Below are 12,491 nucleotides of genomic sequence, written 5' to 3' on the forward strand. Positions count from 1 at the left end.
CTGCTGTCATTCGAAATCCCGCTTCAGACCGTAACCCCAGGTGTAAGCCCAGTGCTTCTAGGCCACGGAAAGGCTGGTTGCAGACGCTCAATTGGCGTCCTTCTAACCATCACACAGCCGTCACTGGCATGGAGGCAGAACCAGATTTCAAGAGAAAACAGGTCTCTAACCTACCCTCCAGTGAGCTCTCGCTTGGAACTACTGAAATCGCAAACGGCTGTGGTTTTGGATCAGTGGAATGCACGTTACAGAGCGTCTGGCTCGGAGCTGTCCTTGAAGTAACCGAGTTGTAAGATATAAATTATAGAGTGCAGCAATGTCGTCCGTTTTTAAATTTTATTACACAAATCCAGATTTCGATTAGTGGTTAGCCATTCTCAATGCACCAGTTTCTATTCTCGATGCATGTAAGTCCCTGTTGTTCGGGCGTCAGATATATATCAAAGAAATGCGTATCACATGGCCAGAATCGTGTTCCTGTGGTTTGAGTAACATGATGAACTCATGCTGATGTCTTGACCACCATATTCGACTGATCTGAGCCCGATGGAACACACACGCGATGCTCTAGGGAGCTAGTCTTGCACTCGTAAACCACCAGTCCGTAATTTACTGATTTTCGTGACCTGTACGTAGAAATCTGGTGCCATAGACGTCCAGAAACCTACCAAGCACTTGCTGAATACATGCTACGCAAAACTGCTGTTGTACTGCGCGCCCGAATGTGAACCAAACCGCTATTAAGCAGGTTGTCATGATGATTTTGTTGTTCGAGTATCTGGTACTGAGATAGAGAAGCTAAGCCGCGCACGTAGACATAGGCCGAAATTTTCGCTCGCTGCATAAGCGAATGGAATGGGACTGTGTGTTCCTAACACAGGTATGAAGTAAGCACTGCCATGCTCTTGGAGTGATCTGTGAAGTACATACCGGTTGGTTATAATTTATGTGCAGCTACTCATCGAGGTCCAGTGTGAGCTGTACTTATCGCATGGCAGCGAAACTTAGTAGAAATGCTAAAGCGTTAATGTGGGACCAGTTTATATTGGAAAAAAATTAGTTCCAATTTTGGTCACCAGGTGCAAGTCTGGCGCTGTTCAGCATCTCGTCGACGTCTCCAGTGCTCATATTGAACAAAGTGTTTAAGCGGTGGTTAATGATAAAGTCAACATTATGCCTTTATCACCTGTTTGATCGTTTCTGGCCACGTCCCGTTCCTACTCCACTACATATGTAAACGTTTCTATACTTCTTTCTTGCGTTTACAGCGCCAGATTTACACTTTGTGGCCGAAATTGAAACTTTTTTTTCAGCGTAAATCAGTTCCGCACTAACGCATTAGAATATTAACCATGTTTCACTGCCATATGACAATTGCAGCCCACACTGGACCTCTGTGAGCAGTTGCACTTTAATTATAACTGCCTGTTACGTAGACGAAGGCATTGACAAGTCACTTTTTTCACCTCATGATAGGGTTGATAAATTCGAAAATACTTATTGCACCGTGACTCGCACTCAATGTTGAAATATAAGGCCCTCTATAACTGGCTGAATAAATCAATTAAGAGGACAGACTATAGCATATCGCCTCCGAGACGCACGTTGAGGGACTGTCTTCCAATCTTTAAACGGTTCAAATGGCTCTGAGCACTATGGGACTTAACTTAGAAGGTCATCAGTCCCCTAGAACTCAGAACTAATTAAACCTAACTAACCTAAGGACATCACAGACATCCATGCCCGAGGCAGGATTCGAACCTGCGACCGTAGCGGTCGCGCGGTTCCAGACTGTAGCGCCTAGAACCGCTCGGCCACTCTGGTCGGCTCCAATCTTTAGTGTGCGATCACTTCAGAATGCTTACTAGGATTGTAATGTAGCAACGAGGCATCAATGAGTACCGAATGACGTGAAAAAGATATTAGAGTTAGGTCTCAGTAATTAAGTTTCCACTTTAACTGCAGCGCATATTAAAAACCACTAGTAGTCTGCCTTGGACGACTAATCAACAGCTATCCCATAAAGTTTGAGGCTGATGTCAACAGCTAAATTAATACACTGCCCAGTCACATCAATACGACGACCTGCCAAAAGCGTGAACAACCACGTTCTACACGTTCTATAACTCGAGACGAGCAGGAAGAGAGCCAATGACGTTCTGGAAGGTACCGATTGGGATGTGGAGCCATGCTGACTGCAGTGCGGTAGCCAGCTGCGCTAGGTTTCTCGGTTTATGATCTGGCTCGAACAGCCTGAACGAAGTGGTTCCAAGATTCTCGATAGGTTTTAAATCCTAGGAGTTTTTTTGGCGAACGTATGTATGACACTGTGAGCTGTGTGACACGTTGGACTGCCCTCCTGGTAGGCGCCATCGAGCCGAGGAAAAATAAACCGCATGTACGGGTGTGCATGGTCCCCAAGGATAAATGCACGCCTGTGTTGATCCACTGTGACTTCCAGAACGACGAGATCACCAGCGGAATGCCACGCAAACATTCCCCAGACCATAACGCATCCTTGTGGTTGCAGGGTGTTTGCTTTCAGACGTTTCATGCCGTACACGTCATTGGCCATCTGTACGACTGAGCATAAAACCTGACTCATCTGCAAAGGTCACCTGTCGCCACTTAGTGGACGTCCGGTTGTGGTACTGGCGTGAAAATTCCAGCCTTCGCCGCCGATGAATAGCAGTCAGCATGGATGCATGCAACTGGCACCTGCTGTGGAGGCCTATGGACAACATCGTTTGCTGAATGGTCGTTGAAGAGACAATGTTGGCAGCCCGTCGGTTCATGTGGAAGATCATTTCCTCAACATTTTCACGTCTATTCACCCGTACACATTTCCGCAGCCGTCGTTCATTCCTGTGATCTATGTCCCTTGTGCACCATAGTTGCCTCAGTGCCGGTTTTGGATAGCACCATTTTATCATGAACGGTATAGGCTACTTTAACCACGACGACATTCAGACAGTTTACTAACTTAGCCGTTTCGGAAATGCTTCCACCCTTGGCCCGAAAGCCAATCATCTTGACATATAATGAAGGCTTTCACGATCGGATGTTTCAGCTGCTGAGAATTCTTCCGGGTTGTATGGCCGTGGTCCATGGAACTCTTCAGTCCCTGACGTTTCGTCCAAGGCTACGTTGGACATCTTCGGAGGTGCTCCTGGTTGTGGTGAGTCTTTCCGACTGACGAGTCGGACGGTATTTAGGCCGCTCTTCGACGTCCGACTCGTCAGTCGGCAAGACTCAGCACAACCAGGAGCACCTCCGAAGATATCCAACATAGCCTTGGACGAAACGTCAGGGACTGAAGAATGCCATGGACCACGGCCATACAACCCGGAAGAATTCTCAGCAGCTGAATCATCTTGACCTTTTGGATGTCAGACAGATCGCTCCGTTTCCGCATTATGGCATTGACTGGAGTGTTCCCGCGTCCCCCGACACGCCTTATATACCCTCCGCTGCAAGTGCTGCCAACTGCTTCCTGTGAGTTGTTATTGCACGTTGAGGTCCAGCTTGAGCTGTGGTCTCATTTATGTGACTCGGCAGCTTGTAATTTACCGACGAAATCAGGTTTTGTTAGCTTGCATGGTTTCCTGCATAAAAGTGACATGGAAAATTTTTTTTAGACTGACGAACATCAAATTCCCCGAGAGAATGGTGTTAGCGTTCCAGCACACTTATCGCTTCTGCTGTGTCGAGCACAATGCTACCGTGTCTTGCAAACTTAAAGAGAAGCCCACCATTGGTGTATCCCAGGTATTCGAATCCTGCCTCGGGCATGGATGTGTGTGATGTCCTTAGGTTAGTTAGGTTTAAGTACTTCTAAGTTCTAGGGGACTGATGACCTAAGATGTTAAGTCCCATAGTGCTCAGAGCCATATCCCAGGTAACAGCTAAGGCAGTTCGTTCAGGACATGTTGGTTGTCAGAATGTGAGAGTTATTCAACGGCAGATTTTCGAGAGTCATACTGCAAAGCCGCTAGCGGACGGTTATTCACTTTCACTGACGTACGTGAAGGCGGTTGGTGATACTAATGAATTGGGCTAATCATACGTATTTGGGCAGTCAATTCGCTTTCCGTCATCAGTAGTTGCTCGGTCCTCATCTCAATGCTGCCAATATGTGCGCCTCCGACATTACAACGTCAGGGGAACATATGTCCTACATGTTCCAGTCGAAAACGACTGAAAAGCAACTCCAAATCAAGGTAAGCCAGACAGGCAATTATATTCCACCTTGAGGCCTAATCCACTGACCAAGCCCAATATTGAGTCCCTTCAAAGGAGTAGTGTATAGTTAGCTCTTCTAAAGCATTACTTGAACTGTTACATTTATCATCTGCCTGTATGTTAGCGTCGTTCAAACCTATTTTATTTAAATCAGTGTATTCTTTACCCGCAGCTGGGAGCACCTCATTTGTCCATCATTCATGGTTCTGATATGTTTGATACTTCACTTATCATGCACGTTACTAACCATCTAAATAAATGTTTTTACGTCCATATAAATGTTATTGACGTGCTTCCCGAAGAAGGGAAATTACTTGTACGCAGTGTCCCAATGAAAATTTTCATCTTATGTAGTGGACAAGTAAGCATTCCTTGCAAATAGGAGACGGAGTAGCACATATGGAATTCGAAATGTCTTGAGAGTGTAAATCACGTAATATTAACAAATGCAAACAAGCTCCGGTCTCGTTCACTCCTTTAAGTAATCTCCATGCCGTAAACTTAACTGTTACAAGTTACAAGTTCACAAATAGGTAGTTTATGTTCACAGATCATTTGAACGAAATGATGTGAAACGAGTCAATTTACAGCACCTGTATACATGGTTAGAGTTAACATTGATGAACACGTTATTATTGTTAGTCCTACTCATGCAACTACACTTATTCCCCCCAACACCCCTCTCCCTTTCCTACTGGCTACCAGTTTTTAGGTAGAAATTCGTCAGTGGGTGGCAGGAGCTTTCCAGGAGACATGGTTTTAAATTAGATTTAAAACTCGCTTCCCTACCTTTCAGTCACAATATGTTATTGGGAAAATGATTAAAAATTTATGTTGCTGCATACTGAACTCCTTTGTAAGCCACTGACAGCTTTAACAGTTGGTAGGTAGGTGAGACAACTTTTCCTCTTACCTCTCCTCACAAAATGTATGTGCCTCCGTTGCCGCTCAATACTCCATCATCTTTGGAAGCCTATCGGACCCATCTTCTGGTTAATTACACACTCCGGAGACTGGAAATGCAGTCCGTTGAGAACAGGCGTCCGTTTGCCGGGAGTTGGACGCCTATATCTGAGCAACAGCGGCGTCGTGATGGCTGCGCGTGGAGTCCACTTCCGCGTCGCTCCCAAACCGCGTTTTACGACTCTTCTGGGACCGCAAGCCCGTTGTCTTTTTGCTCATCTGGAACCGCCATAAAAGCAGGTAGAGAGAGACTTGGGCCACGTGCGGCCGACCGCAGGTGATTAACCCCCGCGCGCGCGCCACGACCTTTTTTCTGTAGACCGCCAGCCAGCCGCAGGTAAACAAATACTGACCGCGCGTCTGACGGCGGCAGGGCTAACCATCAGCGCCCTCCTCAAGTTCCACTGCACCGCTCATCCCAACCACAGTTCCCTCATTAGACCGTCTCGTACCAGTTACTTTCTGCTCAACATTATCTACCTGTGGTGCGTGCCCATGATGTGCCTGTGTGTAGACGAGCCATCAACAGCGAAGTAGCACACTGGACTTGCATACGGAAGGATGACCGTTCGAATCCGCGCCCATCCACCCAAATGTAGGTTATCCTTCATTCCTCTAGATCACTCCAGGCAAACGCACGGGCGGTTCCTCCGAAAAGTCACGGTCAATTTCCTCCCCCCCCCCCCTCCCAAGTTGAAATAATCCGAACTTGTGCTCCGAAACGTTAAACCTTAACTTTCCTGCCTCCCTTCAATCAGAATGCGAGTGGGTTAGTGATTCCCGTGATTAGTTGGACGAGTGAGGAGCCCTGAATTCCTGAGTACGGCGCATACATTGCATGGACAGCAAGTATTCTCTCCGCGCTCGCACATTTTAAAATAATGGACTGTGTGCTTTTGTGTCTCCTTAACGTTTATTTTACTGTTGGCTTTGTTTTCGTGTCACAGAGCAAAAATTGCGGGAGAACTAGATATTTCTACTATCAGGATTGAGAGGATGTACCATATATTCAAAATCTGTAAGTAACCTAGGTGTTACGGTACCTCGACAAAGAAAAAAACCAATGTGGTGTAGAAATAAGAACATAAATAGACGAAAATTTTTGTAATCAAACTTGTTTGATCTATATACACAATACGCAAGCTGCGATATGGTGTATGGCGGTGGGTACATAGGGGTGACGAGTATCGCTGAAATAACGCATTTTCTGTTATATCGATTTTCTTCCACACCAGTTTAACATGACTGCTACAATGGCTCAAAACAGCTACTTTCTGAAATAACCGATTTTCGGTATTTCATTCCCATTATTTCCTAAAATAAATGTAGAAATCGAGCAGAGGTTAAAAACTTTTAACCCTCATAGTTTCAAGATTCATAGAATAAAAATATTATATAGGCAAATAAAAGAAACTTAGTCTGTCCACCGTTCGCTGCTTTTTTCCAAAAGTGATGTGTGGTTGAATGCTATAAAAAATCACCAGCAGTCTCTTGTTGATTTCAATTTTTTGAACGTCTGCTCAAAAATCGTGTTGTGGTCGGGGATCATACCATTCTTTGGGAATTACGAATAGTCAGTGCTAAACACTGGAAACTGAGGTTGAGGAACTCTGTTTTTCGTCTTCATTTGTTCGTTTTCAAGGGCTGTGAGCCGATAAAGGCATATAATGCACACATGGGCAGTCGGGTAGGTTGCAACACAACTGCGCTACTAGTATTTCCCTTTCCTATTCCACTTGCATATGGAGTGAGGAAAAAACGGTTATCTATATGTCTCCCTACGAGTCCTAGTTTTTCCTACATTGTACGGTGGCGGCGGTACAGTCATACTCCAGTCAGCCGCAAATGCCGGTTCTCCAGTTTTTCTCAAACCATCTTTGCTCTAGGGACTCCTGTTCACAAGGCAGCTCCGTAATGCCCGCTTGTTGAAGCTAACATACCGGCAACTAATCTAGCAATATGTCTCTCAGTTACTTCGCTATCGTCCTCTAATCCGACGGTGCGGGATTTCCAAACACCCGAGCGGTACTCAAAAATGGGTCTAACCAGTATTTTATACGCGGTCACCTCTGTGGATGGGTTACAATGTTCTAAAATTCTCCAAATAAACCCGACTGTACAGGTAGCAGCGGGGAGGAAATGGTTGGGTACTGACCCGAAATTACTTCACACGTTTTACCCAAAAATAATTTATTACGAAATATTACAGTTAAGCGCCACAGACCTTTACTTCAAGTTACAGTTTCTAATGACACCATGCTACAAGAATAACTGCCTAACAATTTGATGGAAACGCAAAAGAAATAAAGCTCAGATTACAATTTTTACACACTGATTGTAACTCAGGCAAAGATGGTTTCAAAACTGACAATTTCACAGAGCTTAGGTAACAACTATAAAAGTTAATGCCTGAGTTCATGACATAGGTTTCAATATTTCTAAAAATATCTTCTTCAGAAGGAATGGGACTTGTTATATCACATTATGGTACATTATATTAGAGGAAGCCGAGAGGCTCTTTTCGTATATAAAATTGACAAAACAAGCATTTCCCGAGTCATAGCTTTAGATAGCAGCCAGATTACATATATCGTACTTCAGAATGGATGCTCAACAGTAAATGTCCTCAGGTAGAGGCTCTTGTCAACGTAAAATTGAAACAGTTGTCACAGGATAAAATATTTGCATAAGTTACGTGTACACCATGTCAGAGCCTAAGGCCAACAGTTGTATAAAATTCTTTGTAATTGTCAGAGTGTAGATTCGATTGAGGGAAGGGGAAAGGAGGGGTGGTGGGAGTTAAAGCGTGCATGCATGATGAGGCTCTGCATGTACTATAAAACATGCAACACAGCGAGCATGTGGCGCTGGCGTACGGATTGCGATTTGCTGTAGCTTGAACTCTATATATATAAATGAAAGAAAAATAGTGTGGTCCTTCCACGGTCGCCTGCAGGCCCATGCACAAATAAGGGCGCGCCAACTTGCATGTCGGCGTGGCGAGGCAGGGCCTCTTAGCGGCTCGTCGTATCCGGCGTTGTTTTAGAGGCGAGCTATTACTGGCTGCGAGGGCGACAAGGGCCCTGCGGTTGAGTGGCAGCAGCGCGCCGCCAGGGGTGTCCACCACCCCACCCCAGCCAGGTCCCGCCTCCATTGCACTCACGTCTGCATGGCAATTCACCACCTCTCCCTTAGCGTAGGACGTTACTAATACCTAACATCGAGCCCACTTTCACCAAGCTACCGTGTCGACTTGCAAGTCCTCCTTTACACACATACACTTTTTTTTCAAATTTATGTATTTTGCTATTCGGCAAACGAACGAACACTACAAGCATGCTGAGAGCAATTCTCAGCTTTTCTCTTTTAAGCTACGTGTTTGTCATGAATGCACTTGTTCCTAAAACGGCGTTTATCTGACCAGTTGGAACCAGTTCTTTGTTTGACATCTCAGAGAAGCTTCACTACAGTGGTTTGTCACACCTTCTCACTGTATACACATTTCCATTTAATTACTTTTGACGTTCATGTACCACGGCATTCTTATTTTCAGTTTTTAGTGAAAGGTAATAATTTTGTTGCCTAAGGCAAGAACCCCTGTCATCCGTAAGCTGTCCCTCTATCTTCCTCTTGGTACACGAAAGCTGGCGTATTGTGTCGGTAATTTTTTCTGTCCTAGAATATATTTCGTATTTCCATTTTATAGGTAGGTATATTTTAGACTAAATATATTGTGTAAGATTTTCTCTCTTTTCTTTCTAATTCTGTTAGTAAGCATCTATCAGATAGGGTGAGACACTCGGAATTATGTAGAAACACTGGTTTTATGAGATTTATGATGCATAATTTTGGTATTTATAGAAACGCAATTCCTCGTGTGATTTCGAAAACTATTTTCGTTTTCCTGGCTCTTGTTTTCAAGGCATCTTTTTCTACCTCCACTGTCTGTAATCCATTCGCCTGGATATTTAAAGTCACTCACGCGTCTTACTCGTATTGTTCTATATCTGGTGTTTAATCGAGTTGTAATGTGCTTAATACCTGACATCTCTTCTCTTTATTTTCAAAAGGCATTTGCAAGCAAGGCTGTTCTTCTGATTTTCAGTAGGCTTCCATTAATGTGTTCTGTTGCTGTTCCAAAATCTTCTGTGCTTATTGCTACATCATCCACTAAAGGTAAACAGTTTATTTCCACACCTTCTTTGTCCCAATCCTTAAATGTTTGAACAAATTCTGAAGTTGTAATTCATTGCGCCATTTTCGTATTAATTTTCCGAACAAGCTTTTGAACAGTAGGGGCGAGAGTCCTTCTTTCTGTCAAGTTGCGATTCCATGGATTTCGAGAAGCAGCCTTCGAATTTATTTTGGACAACGTAGTAGTCAGGGCTGTTCTTATAATCTCTAGAAGTTCTTCATCAACACCCATTGTCGTCAGTATCTTATGTTGCACATCGCACATTATATATATATATATATATATATATATATATATATATATATATATATATATATATATATATATATATATAGACTTTTTAGTATCTGCCTTAGTTATTAAAAACCCTGATGACTACATAGACCATGATGTGCTACGTAAGACATATCCCTCGCGGTTATAATTAAACTGACGGAGTTCCGACAGCTGCAGTGCGGGCTGTATACTTCGTAGGGCACTGTAACTTCGTAGGTATACTCATTAATCGGAGCTGTCACGGAGTACACTGAAAAAAATAACAGTTCCACTTTATGCCACAAAGTGGAAATATTGCGCCGTAACTGGTCATAATGAGGTATTGGTGCAGGAAAAGGAGAGAAACGATCAGACACATGATAAAAGTTGCTCTGGCGCGTTTATTAGGATATGGTCACAAGTCACAACATGTGTTCGATATCGCCTCTCAACTCAGCAACACGCTGCATCCGTAACACAGCATGATCAATAGTACTTCGAAGTATATCCGGTGTAATCAGAGCAACGTATCATCATATGCTACCCTTCAGATCAGGAAGAGTCGGGGAAACACACTGATGGAAACGATCTTTCACGTATACCCACCCACCACTAGAAGTCACACGGTTTTAGGTCAGGGTATCTGGAAAGCCACACATCTTGAAATTGTCTAACGATAATGCGACCGTTACCAAGGTCCCTCGAATCAAACCATTTACCTGGCAAGCGACATGTAGGGCCGCCCCACTTTACATGAAATAATATTGTGGACACATTGCGTTCTTGCATAGGTGGAGTCACGTGTTGCACAGGAAGGTCCTTAAAACGTGCACATGTCGTTGTATACCTAACAGGGTCACTAGGTGTCACATCCTCGGAAATAAATGCACCGAGAATGAAGTGAAACTACACAACACAGTCACATAACCAGAGTGCAGTGGGTGGTCCTCCACCACGTATGGGTAGTACAACCCCATATACGACAGTTCTACTCATTTACATCACTACGCATAGTAAAATTTCCTACGTCCTTCCAAAGAATGTTCCCTGGCCACACGTCATCTGTTGTCAAGTGTGCCAGAAACGAAGGGCAAAGACACGGCGTTGTAGCTCATCTTGAGGTTTCATTTCATGCACATTCAGAATCCTGTAGGGATACTAGTGTAAAATTTGCCGCAAAATCTTTTGATCTGTTGATCGGTGGAGAGGAAAATCCTGTTTCACAGCTCGAGCGTTAGTTGCAGAATCTGAAGCATGTGTTATACGATAGGCTGCGTCGACAGCAATTTTATAACAGCTCCCATGGGAATGGGTCGCCTTCTTCTCCCTGCTGCACCAGCTAATTCACCTGTTTCTTCAAATTTCTTGGTCATATTCTTTAGTCCATTTATTGACATATGATCTCTTTACAGCAGTTTCTGTCGGTGGTATTCCTGCAATGCAGCGCTGCTATTACTGCACTTCTGAGAAAACATTACCAGCAGTACACGGTCTTTCTCCTCAATAGCCATAGTGTTTCGTATGGAAAACTTCAACATTCTTAACTCTTTACACCAACAGTCGCTTCACAAAAGAAATCAACAAGAGTCACCAAACATCAAACTACACACTGACCTCAGGAAACATTTCGAATTCGGATTGCTTACAGCGCCGTAATTTAAACTGGTTGCAGAAAGTGGTACTATCATTTTTCTTTCAGCATACTCCTCGGGTTCACATATTAATGAACATACCTACGATGACTGAGTGTCTTGCGATGTATACGCCCTGCACTGCACCACATGAACACCGTAAGTCTAATTATAACCACCAGATATATCATGTGCCTTAGACTATGCAGTGTTAGTTGCGCGTTAACAGTGATGAACAGCATCGCAGTAGTTTTGAAGTACTTTTTTATACACCAAAATGCTCAGAAATATCCCCGAAGGACTTCTGAAATATTGTCAGTGGCATCGAGTTGATCCTGTATCCTAACGGAACCGAAACACGTGAAAGACTTTGTGTTGCAGATACCGAAAAATTTATTGCTACAAATAAATACTGGAAGGAAATCATAGTAACCGTTTCTTGCTTGAAACTCATTTTACACAGATTTCAAAAATAAAAGGTCAGGAACTGTCTTCCATCATGAGCACTATTTCACTTACCACAAAAAATTTTTTATGTTGGTGTGTTTTGAAAATCGATATTGTGAGTCACATGTTTCCCACGAACCTAACTAAGGCCAAGTTTTCATAATTTAATCTATTTTCTATAATTTTCAAAGCTAATTTTGTGTGTGTTGAGGGTCTTTATAACGATATAACCGTATAACAAAACAGTACCAAAATACGTTTGTGAAACAGAAACAATAAAATATCACATAGGCTACAAACTTTTACAACATTTTAAAATGGCTTTCACATATCACGTGCCATTTTTTTCTTTTTTTTAACATTCTGGTTTTGAAACGTACCACTAACTGCAAATGATCGGAAACCAGTACAATTACTGAGACGTGTAATAACGTTGCAAAGTAATGACTGTACTGCGTAAAGAAGCATAGTTAATCACTTCAGACACTATTGAAATAGAGAAGCTAGTGACTTTATTTGATTTTCGTGAAACAGACGCGATGTGCCATGTGGCAGCTGTAAACATATGGTGCCCCACTCGAACGCTCGCAGGTGTCTATTTATCCAGTCCATTATCAGCAGTACTTTTCTCCATGTTCCGAAAGATTCTCGTTAGATGGTAGCCCTAGACAGATATGGGACATGCAAGTCCCAAAGCTCAAAGCTGCCTGTTAATGTACTGAGACTAAGGTGTCGCATCAAACACGAAAGGAAGAAGA

Source organism: Schistocerca cancellata, chromosome 9 (assembly GCF_023864275.1).
Source record: "Schistocerca cancellata isolate TAMUIC-IGC-003103 chromosome 9, iqSchCanc2.1, whole genome shotgun sequence".
Lineage (NCBI taxonomy): Eukaryota > Metazoa > Arthropoda > Insecta > Orthoptera > Acrididae > Schistocerca > Schistocerca cancellata.